This window comes from Tupaia chinensis, unplaced genomic scaffold, assembly GCF_000334495.1.
Source record: "Tupaia chinensis unplaced genomic scaffold, TupChi_1.0 Scaffold147185_1, whole genome shotgun sequence".
NCBI lineage: Eukaryota > Metazoa > Chordata > Mammalia > Scandentia > Tupaiidae > Tupaia > Tupaia belangeri.
Genome location: NW_006207036.1, coordinates 1,776,005 through 1,787,361, shown reverse-complemented (window position 1 = coordinate 1,787,361; position 11,357 = coordinate 1,776,005). Strand labels below are relative to the sequence as shown.

Sequence of the window (11,357 nt, the reverse complement as noted above, 5' to 3'; positions counted from 1 at the left end):
AACAGTATTCTGAGAGCTTAGAAGTTGCCTCAGAGTCAAGGCCCCTCTAACCTTATCTTGTTCTTCCCCTTTTCCCCCTCCCCAAGCATGCATGATTTTACTTATCTACCTGAAGAAACTTCTTTCTAAAATAAATGCAGTTTTCTTAATCCTCCCTCCTGGAAGCTCATTAAATAACCAGGAAAGATTAACCACTGGAGGAAACTCAAAGTCGTCACCAGGCCCAGAAAGACTTTTCATCTATTCTTCTGAGTGCAGCTCCAAGAGATTATTTAGTCAGTTGGTTTCTTCCTGAGTAGTTCTGCCCCTTACCTTCCTGTAACTTGGTAGTTCCATCCAGTTCCCTAAGAGAATAATTTACTATTATGAATATTGGACCTATTCATTCATTCTCCCTTGCCTCTGTGAAGAGGTTGTTTTTTTAATTTTTTATTATTTTTTTAAAGAATTATGTTAACTTTATTTACTTATTTATTTTAATGTGACCAGGAAGAGAGAGAGAGAGGGAGAATGAGCGAGTGCTAGCTAGCTGCCAGGTCTGAGACTCAAACCGTGGTCAGCCATGTGGGAATGCAGAACCCTTGACCACCACTCCGCCTGCTGGCCCCAAGAGGTTCTTAAAACCATAACCATCTAGCCTCTCTCTGAACTCATGTTTATGTGGTCCCCATATATACACATGTGGGCATTAAATAAATTTGTTTGCCTCTTTCTTCTATTATTAATTTGTGTATTATCAACACATTCCAGTGAACCTTTGGGGAGTGGAGCAGGAAGCATTTCTTTTGTGTTATTTCTGAATATGCTACAACTTAGTCTTTTTATTGATATATTATTATTTAATATATTGGATAATTGCGATTCTTTTCTGTGAAATTCACATTTGTTTCTCTTATTTTTTTTTTCTTTTGGATTGTTTACTTTATTATTTTTTTTGGATTGTTTACTTTTTTTCTTTCTATTTTGAAGATGGTCTTTATAGTCTAGATACTACTTTTGTTTTTCCATTTATATATTTTATAAACATCTTTTCCTATTTTCACGATGCCTTTTTACTCTCTTTATGGTGTCTTTATGAATAAAAGTTCTGAGTATTAGTTTAGTCATGTGTAGTTTTCTTTGTTATTTGATCTCTCTTACCCTATTTCATAAAGATATTTTCATTATCCTGTAACCTTTTTCTTGTTTTGTGTTTGGCATTTAGGTCTCATGCTACATGAATTTTATTTTGCATGTTGTTTGAATAGGTATCCATATTCAGTTTTCCTCCCAAAGGACCAGCAACTTTACTGAACATGCTTTTCTAATCTTCATAAATATTCCACCAGAGATTACAGTTGTGTTTTTTTTTTTTTTTTTCTTTGCCTCTGAGTTGTGACTGACTATTTCAAAGGGAAACAGGTCTCAGGGATTTTTATTTTCATCTCAAATTAAGGTATTTTTATTATAGTTGTACTGAAACTTGCTTAGGCATAAATTTATTATGTTCTCTGGCATAGTTATTATGCACTAAACCCAAAAACTAATCAGTAACTTAGATGTAACCACAACCACAAAACTAGAAAAATTCAGAATAATGAGATTATCTTAATTTGACAGATGGTAGCGTTTTGCAGAAACTAACTTGGCACTTGTAACTGCAACTAAGGAAGTTAATATATGTGTTTCAAGATATTTTGTAATACGTTATTAAACTTTTAGGAATAAAGATTTTTGCTATTATAACCCATACTACATCTGTGACTTGGTACTCAGTTGTTATCTATTATTTTAGAGTGGGGTTCTTATTTTTTGTTGTCTAACTTCACAGTTGTGTCCCCCAAGGTTTGATCATAATTTATAGTATAGATAATTTCTTTTCTTTCTTTCTTTTTTTTTTTTTTGATGTAGCTTAGTAACATATTGTATTTATTGTAGTGGCTTTAAAGTAGAATGATGAACAGAACGGGTTGTATGATTTAGTATAGAGTGTACTTGCTGTGAATAAGAAGTAATAATTGAGTTTACTTTTTTTTTTCTTTCAAAGCTATTTGCCATAGGGTACATGTGCTTACTAGAAAGAGACAGAGACAGAGAGAGAGAGAGAGAGAAAGAGAGAAAAAATGAGAAATCACCCCCCAGGGGTATGACTATATCTCAGTCTCTTCTCCATTCTTTTCTTGAGATTTTGGACATGCATGCACACATGCCCGGCATTATTTTCAAGTCACCAGGTCTGGGACTTAAACAGAGAAGTTAGCCATGTGGGATCCAGCACCTTAACCACCCTGTCACCTGCTGGCCCAATTATAGCTTACTTTAAGTTTGTATCAAATAAATATTTATTTGAACTTGAGTATTTTGCCTGGTGAAGAATGTATCTGAATGCCTGTGCATTTGGAGAGTGAGGTACTGCTGTGCAGTGTGATAGCTGCTTTTGCTGACAGAATGGGACAGGATTATTATGCAGGAGTGAGAGTTGTATTGTCATTATTGCCACTTCCCATGGTTTACATTTTTTGTTTTTTTTTTTTAATTTTTGAGATTTTTGTTATAGGGCGCATTCACTTGCTGGAGAGACAGAGACAGCAACAGAAAGCGAGAAATCAGCTGGGGGGAATGGCCCTGCCACAATCCCTTCTCTCCATTTTTCTCTCAGGATTTTGGACACACACACACATGCCTGGCATGAGTTTTAAGCTACTGGGTCTGAGACTCAAATAGGGGTTGACTATGTGGGAGTCCAGCAATGTAACCATTAGGCCATCTGCTGGTCCCCCCATGGGATTATTATACTTAGTTGTGGGGAAGGTTTTAAATCTTTTTAGGTGTTCTAAAATTTTTAGAATTTGAAAGCTATTACAAATATAAAGCAATTGAGAGTTATCAAGTAAGAAAGCAGGAATAAGTAGGCCTAGCTGTTGGGCAAGAATGTGTTCTTGTTAACTTTTGATGTTTGAACTTTAAGTACATACAGTTAAACTATTTACATATGGTCTATAGAACATGGTAAAATTTGGTGGCTATTATGGTATTGTACTGTGTTTTGGCTGGTTTTTTTTTTTTTTTTTTTTTTTTTTTTTTTCCAAAGCGTTTTTTTTTTTTTTTTTTTTTTTAATTTGCCAGAAGGCTTGTACATTTGCCTGAGAGAGAGAGGGAAAAGGAAAAATCCACTCCCAGTGGGGTGTGGTCATGCTGCAGTCCCTTCTTCTCCATTTCTGCATTGTGTTGGAATTTTGGGCATACATGCACACATGCCTGCTGTGTTTTTCCAGCTGCTGCGGCTGGTATTCAAACTGCGCAGTTGGCCATATGAGAGCTGGCTTTCTTAACCAAGAAGGCATGGAACGATCCTGCTACTTCTTAATTGTGAGAATTTACAAATATATGTATATATGCATATATTCCTTGATTTATTTGAAATCTTCTTTGCAACCATTCTCTTTGAGAAACTATGTGTTCTCCAAGTCATAATGTGTTTTTTACTAGGTAGTTGGTATATTCAAAATAATTTTAATGTTATAACTTTATATAAACTCTAGTTTCAGGCTTTCAATTGCCTGTTGTGTACTTCTGCTTAGATATTCACTCACTCTCATGTCCATTCATTCATTTATTCTTTCTTAGTTTTAAGCAGATTGAGAAAGTAATATGTGAAAAGCTTATACAGAAACTCCTTGACTTCCAATGGGGTTACGTCTTGATCTATGATGTAAGTTGAAGATATACTAAGTCAAACGTGGGGCCAACTCTGTGGCACAGCATTGGCAGGCAAAGCCAGATCCCACATGGTAACTGCAGTGTACATCTACAGCTTAGTCACCTTGAGAGACACATGTGTATGTGCCCAGCATCCAACAGGCTAGGGGACTAGAAGAAGGGGATCGTGGCATGACCAGACCTTGTGGAGGGTGCTCATCTCTCTCTCTCTCATTCTCTCACTTGCACATGCCCTACCATGAATAAAGAAAAATAACACTTACAATAACTGAGAGTATTGATTGTTTGTCCTTCCAATCAAGTGTTTGTAAGCTGCAGCTTGCTGTTGCTGTCCAGCATCACATAAGAGTATGGTAGAGTATATTACTACCCTGGGAATAGATGAAAATTTAAAATTTGAAGTATAGTTACTATTGGATGCATATTTCTTTCACAGCATCCTAATGTCAAAAAACAGTAGGTCGACTCATTCCAAATTGGAGATATCTATAGTTTGGTAGTTGTGCAAGTCAGAAATATATACATGATGTTAGAAATTAAATGAAATAACCTGTAAGTAGTGGAGGATGGCTTCTGCGATGTTCAGGTTCTTGGTGCTTAAGACAAAGAACTGAACGAAACATACCAATAGTGAAATGAAAGTTTATTAAGTAAAAGTGAAAGTATGCTCCCGAGAGGTAGGAGTGGGCTGAGCATAAGAGAGAAAGAGTGGCTCGAGTGTTTAGTAGTTATGTTCTGTGAGGTTTATATGTTTTTAATCGAGGTCATGTCCCTTGATCATTGTTCTCATCACATGGGCTATAACACATGTGGTCGGGCCCACCAATTCACTCCATGGGGTATATCAAATGTGACGGGGTCACAGATCCTCTCAGTGGCTGTATCAACTGTGGCTTACCCAGATAGACTTCCCCCACTAAAAATCTGTCTGTCTTTTCTGCCCTGATAGGTTTTTCTGTCTAGCCACAGAGGCAAATGCTGCAGCCCCCTTTCTAGCTTTCTTCCTGCCTCAGTAGGACTAAGGAAAGGATTTGGCAATCCTAAAGATCTTGTAGTGAGGTAAAGGCAAAAGAAAGCACTGTGGAAGGCACATAAGCACATCCAAGGTATTGTTCCAGGCAAAGAGCCTGTGAGCAAGGACAAAGAGACAAAAGTGTTGGTGCCTGCTGTTCTTTATGAGTAGCTTTGTGTGACAGACTGTGGTATAATAAATATTTTGTCATTTTTCCTCATGTGGCAAAACTCCTAAAACCTTTGGAATTTACTTTTTTTTTTTGGTATGGTAATGAGATGACTCAGGGGAGGTAACTAAAGGAGAGGAGGCTGGATAGCTTCTACATAGGGGCAATTCCCAGTATAAAAAAAAAAACTACCCACTATTAGAGAGTTGGATTGTTCATTTTCAGCACCATCCCAGCCTTCAGGGAGGAGAGAGGGAAAGCAGATTCAAGTTCAGCCACCAGTAGCAAATGATTTAATCAACCAGGTCTTAATGAAATTTCCAGTGCCTTATATGCTTTTAATAAGTGCTCAGTGGATGGTTGTTTTATTATATACCTTAGCAAATGTGGTTAACTTTCTCCTTCCTAATTGTTTTTGAAGTTTATTCTCATAGAAAAATATAAGATTACATATTAATATTTTTTAGAATACGAAAGTAACTTTTAAGGAAGTTGTATCCATTCAGGTCCAGTCAGGACTTGGATAAAAACAAAAACAAAATAGAACAGGGAAGATGTAAAATAAGTATTGTTTGGTAACAGGTATTTGCCTCCTAAAGGATAAAAAGAACTCCATAGAATAAAGGAAAGGATTAATTGGTATAAGCCTTCTTGAAGTCCCAAATTTGAAGATTCATTTCTAATTGAGGAGATGGTGATGGAAGCCCACTGGATGCAGAGGAGTTGCTGAGGTGCCACAGGTTAGGGACTTCCTGCTGCCACTTTTTATGGGGTTGGGACAGAATGTGGTGGGAGAGCATAGCTGTGTTAAATAAACTTAGCCTTGCATCCAGATGAATGGACTTTCTGCTGTCTACAGGGTGTAGTATTAGTATGATAAAAAATGGAATTGTTTTGACATATTGAAGAATTGGTTATGACATATCTAATTGCTAGGAAGGATGTAATATTTTAGCATCAAGGTTCTACTTAGTGTCAGTGTTTACTTTGTTTTATTAGTATAAGGGAGTTTATTTTTGGCTACAAGTTAATTATGAAAATTTAACAGTGGAAACTAGAGATACTTAAAGATTTAATTGGATAAGAGAATTATATTAGAAATCTGGTTATTAGCCCCCAAAACAAGTTAAACACAAATTTTATTTAAACTGCTTATGTTGTAATTCAAGTACATGATTTGATTCTCAAAGGTTTCATTTACCTATATGTTTTCCAAAATTTAAGTACTTTAATATAAAACTGTGTCCTAAATGAAGTTGGAGTTTTGGAACTGAAAATGAAAAATGCACATTTCCATAGAAACTGTGTTTTCTTATCTTTAAATTTATTTATTTATTTAATTTATTTTGTTTATTTTTCCATGTGAAGAGAAAGAAAGAGAGCATCCACACAGCCCAGTAGGGTCTTGATGCCTGATCCATTCCCAGTTCCAGTCAGCTCTGGATTATGGACACGTATGTGCCTGGCATTCATGAACCCAAAACTTTCCCACGTGGATCAGCCTTGCAGTGTCATGTTTTATCCCTGGGCCACCATCTGTTCCTTATGTTGTTATGGGACAAACATATGGACCAGACCTGAACACTTCTTGTCTCACAGTAACCCTGTTTCTGAAATGAGAGTTTGCACAGAGGAAGTCCAAGAATCTTTAAAGTACTTTATCTGAGATTGAAATACAAGTGGGGCTATTAAACACAGGTCAGGAATGTGATTGCAAGAGGATCTGGGAGGTAAGAATCCAGGCCTTTTTAAGAAAAGCTTTTATGATGTCATCTTTGATGAGTGGTGATGTTTTCTTAGTTCTGGGCCAACTCCAGGAAATTCCAGCTATCATCAGGTTTGTTCTGGGTAAAGAACTCTAGACAAATATCTCTTAGGATACCGAGGTCTCTTCAGTCTTTAACTGCATGTTTTCCATGACTGTTTTACATTAGTTGAACAGTTAAGACTGTCATAATATGTTCACAAGGGGACCACAGTCATAGTGTGCAGAAAGTGTCGATTAGTGAGTAGGTTCCTTTAAAGAGAGTAAGAGCTCATTTTATAGTTGAAGAAAATACCTAGGACTCTAGGGCATATTTCTTTTTTTAACTTGGTGAATTTATAGGTAAGACTAAACAAAGAAAACTTGTTTTTACTTCTCAGGGACCGGTATCAATGTTTCCTCATCTTGGATTTTTACTTGACCCCAGAATGTATTTAGTTCTATATTAACTTAGTTTATACTGCTGTGTAAGCCTTTTTTTTGGGGGGGTGGAGGAGACTTGTATTTAGCATTTCTCCTTGTGAATTTCTTTTATCTACCAATTAATAGATGTGAGGCATTCTCGAAGGGGAATAGACATGATGCAGATGCAGTTCAAGAGTTGGGTGACAGGAAGCGATAAGATCTATGGGATGAAGAAGAATGGAAGTCAGCATTTGTCTATATATCCACTGCTCTTAGTTTTTTCTCAGAAAGTATCATATTTGTTTTCTTAGGTCTATTCCCCGCTCCCTTGCCCCCATTATAGGAACGCTTAATATAGTTTGTATAATAGCTTGGAGATTCTGTAAACCCATAGGAAGAGACTTTTTAAATTCAGAATTTCTGTTATATTTCTAAACCTAAATGGAAATAGTAAAGTAAAATAAAAATACCTTCAGACTTATGTACCTGTAGTGATCTATGACTATAATTTATATGCTAAATTGCTGATAACCCAGAAAGAGGAAGAAAAATTCCACATAGTGTTATTAGGAAGTACAACGTATCTGAAGCATTCATGGGATTACTATATGGATTATTTGCTACAGGGAATTTCAACAATACTGTATGGTATAATGATCTTCAAGTAGCATTGATGAGAGTAGATCTAGGGAATGAAGTCTTCAAATAAATTCTAGATAGGACGCAGAGGAGTATAGAACGTTTGCCCAGTAAGAGGTCCTGATTTATGTATGCATCTTGTTCCTATAGGGAAGAAAATAGTGGCTTTCCCCTTAGCCTTTTAGGTTCTGTGACTGAGCTACAGGCAAAGGAATAAGGCAGAGTAACAGGAGAAAAATTATTTTAATTAGATGTGTATGTATGAGAGTCCCACAGAATATGAGACCAGGAAGAGGGTCAAATGATTGAAGTTCATGTAGCACCCTGGGGGTTTCTTGGGAATGGTGAGGCATGGGTTGTAGGAGAGTGAGGGAAGAAATATTTGGTGAATAAAAGTTACCTTGTTATGCAGAAGATCAGGTAATAAAAACTATTTCTATCTCCTCCTAATAGAGATTTTTATTAATGCTTCTTTTATATATCTAAATCCCCCCCTTTTTTTTTTTTTCAAAAGAGCAGCTTTTTAGAACATTCAGTGTTCAATGCAGTTTCTCAGAACAGTCAGCTTAGATATATGCCAAAGTAGTGTATTTTGTGGTGGCATATTCTGGTCTCTTATGGTCATATTTAGAGGTGATGTATCCTGACCCCAGCATTCCCATCTCTAATAATTAGTTAATGCTCTTTCCTGTGGATGAGCTCAAGCCCTGTTACCTTATTGCAGTTCTCTTCTGCAGGCTCTGCTATCTTCATTTATTAGTCAGTATTTATTGAGGGTCTCCCATGGACCAGGCACTGTGCTGGTTACGAGTAGCAGAGTCATGAGGGAAATAGTCTTTGCCTTCTTTAGTATTACCTTTTGGTGATTAACCATAGTATATTACTATAATTTGTGGTAAATTCCAGGAGACTCTGAAACAGGAGGCACCTGTATGTGCAAAGACTTTAGCTTTGGAGGGAGAATGGTACTTGGTACGTGAGAGTCAGAGCAATACCAGGGAAAGAAAATACTTCGAGGTAAAGGTTAGAGAGCTAGAGATTTTGCCATCCAGAAGGGTCTTTAAGCTGTGGTAAGATTTATGCTATAGGAAAATTCCTCAGAGAGGTCATGCAGTATTACATTTGAAGGGAAATAAAAGATCAAAATTACAGAATCAAAACGAAACAAAGATGACAAGAAGGCTAGGGGAATTAAGGCTCCCTTTCCCCCTCTTTACAAGCTGGCTGGAGGCAAGTTTGGACTTAACAGGCCTCAAGGATGTGTCACATACTTCAAATTCTCTGCCAGTGAATTTTCAGGACTTCTTGTTACAATAAGGGAAAATGAGCTAGCACAGTTTAGTGTTACCAGGTGACCTCAGAAAGAATTTGCAAAAATATATGTATGGTTGCTCACCTTGAAGACAGTTGGGTGAGTTCATCCTCTCATTGACAGGTGACTGCAGTGCTCATCACCTGGTGCTTAGCAACGTTTTAGTACATGCTAGTTGATGCTTAAGAATACCTTCAGATTTTCTATCAAGTTTTTTTTTTCCTCTAAGAAGATTAGAAAGTTTCATTTCTTTTTCTTTCTTTTCTTTTTTTTTTTTTTGAGAAGTTTTTGCTATAGGGAGTATGCACTCGCCAGAAAGATAGAGGCAGAGAGATAGAAAGCAAGAGATCACCTCCCAAGGGGGATGGTCACGCTGCAATCCTTTCTCCACCATTCTCCTCGCAGGATGTTGGACATGCACGCACACTCGCTTGGCACGAGTTTAAGCCACAGGGTCCAGGACTCGAATCGTGCTTGACTACATGGGAGTCCAGCAACATAGCCATTATGCCAACTGCTGGTCCCGGAAAGTTTCTTTTTAAAGGTCATTCTAAGAGTTGCCAGCCTGCTTTCCCAGTATTGGAAAGCCTAACAACAGTCCTGTGTCATAGTCTGTGATGCTTCAGTTTCACACTTTTACTAAATAATTAATCTCCAATATCAGACATTACAGGGTTTAGAAACTCATGGAAAGGACATGGACTATGGAATTCGAATACCTATTTTCACTCCTGTATCCACACTTATTAACCTCGTGGAATCCTTGTTAGCCATAAAATGAGTTATTTCTTGGGGATGTGTGTGTGTGTGCGCATGTGTGTGAGACAGAGGGGGTGATGGAGAGATTTGTATTAAATGAGATATATTCTGGAAGTATTTAAAATAGAGTGGTGTACGGCAAGGGTTGTTCTTTCCTTGACTTAAACTACTGATCTGTCTTTTGCTTCCTTAAAAAGTTGTTGTACCACTGACCAGCAGATGGCATAATAGTTAATGTCATCGGACTCCCACATAGTTGACCATGGTTCATATCCCAGACTCGGCGGCTTGAAACTCACACTGGGCGTGTTTGCGTGCATGTCAGAGATCCTGGGGGGAGAATGGTGGAGAAGAGATTGCAGCGTGGCCATCTGCCCTAGGGGTGATTTCTCGCTTTCTGTCTTTCTGTCTCTCTGGTGAGTGCACATGCCCTATAGCAAGAAATAAAGAAAAAAGAAAAAAAAATGTACTAGAGTTAAATATGCTATACTTGTCTTTATTGAAACAGATTTTTAAAAAGACCCATCATTGGTTAGGGGCCAACTGAGATGGGAGAGAATTTCTGTGAAGGCCTCTGATTTTTAAATTATACTGAAATTTTTAATGACTCATTGCCACAGTACATATAGTACTATTAATGTATTTTATACATAGTAGTCACTTACAGATGCCTTTGTGCAGCAGCAGCAACATTGAGGAAGGACTACTGAAGGCCTGTGTGTAGCCTTAGCTTCGTTTCTTATTGATTTGTGTGTCATTTATAAGCTACTGGATCTCTTTGCAGATTGTATCTTGCCCTTCTTGGTTCAGAATGGGAACAGATTGAACTTACCTTTTTTTTACAAAAAGATGATTATTTTTTATTTTAGAGAGAGATTTTTGCCATAGGGTGTATGTGCTTGCTAGAGAGACAGAAAGTAAGAAATCACTCCTGAGAGGGAATGGCCCCACTGCAGTTCCTTCTCCTCCATACTCCTCTTGAGATTTTGGGCATGTGCACACACGTGCCCTGTGTGACTTTCACGCCACCGGGTCTGGAACTCGAACTGTGGTCAGCCACCAAGGAGCCCAGTGACTTAACCCTTACACCATTTGTGTGTCATCCTTGCGCAGGGGCCGTGCTAATTGTCTCTGTATTGTTCCGGTTTTAGTATATGTGCTGCCAAAGTGAGCACTGAATTTATCATTTTATCACACTTTATTAGATAAGAAATCCATGGAAGGAAGAGGACTCTGCAGCTCTTAAAAGGAGATCTAGTGATGGTAGTGGGCTAGATTGGATTCGCCTTGGGCATGAAATTACTATTCAAGGAGAAGAGGACCATGTATAGGGTAATGGGACATTTTAGTTTAGGATCAAGATTTTCACAGATGGATGGTAAATGGGATGGACGAACCTTGAAAAATAGACCAGGATCTTAGTCATAACAGAAATAACAGCAACTATAAAAATAATTGTAAAAAATAAAGGACAGAAGTTTTCAAAGACAGGAAAAGCACACCTGGAAGATGCCAGTAATAAAGGGGGAAACTTCACAAATACAGTGGCTTCTCTTCATAAACTTAGAATTTTTCTCCTTGCTCAACTGCCCATCTC

At 37.6% G+C, this 11,357-nt stretch overlaps 1 protein-coding gene and 1 non-coding gene across 4 annotated transcripts in view; one reads left to right on the top strand and one right to left on the bottom strand.

Annotated features, from left to right (window-relative positions):
- Window positions 1–11,357, top strand: part of USP25 (ubiquitin specific peptidase 25) — a 154,706-nt gene that overhangs the window by 4,299 nt on the left and 139,050 nt on the right. The gene's annotated exons all lie outside the window — the stretch shown is intronic.
- LOC114006346 (U6 spliceosomal RNA) lies at window positions 10,828–10,935 on the bottom strand. Its single transcript, XR_003548077.1, has one exon. It is a non-coding gene; the product is annotated as a U6 spliceosomal RNA (small nuclear RNA).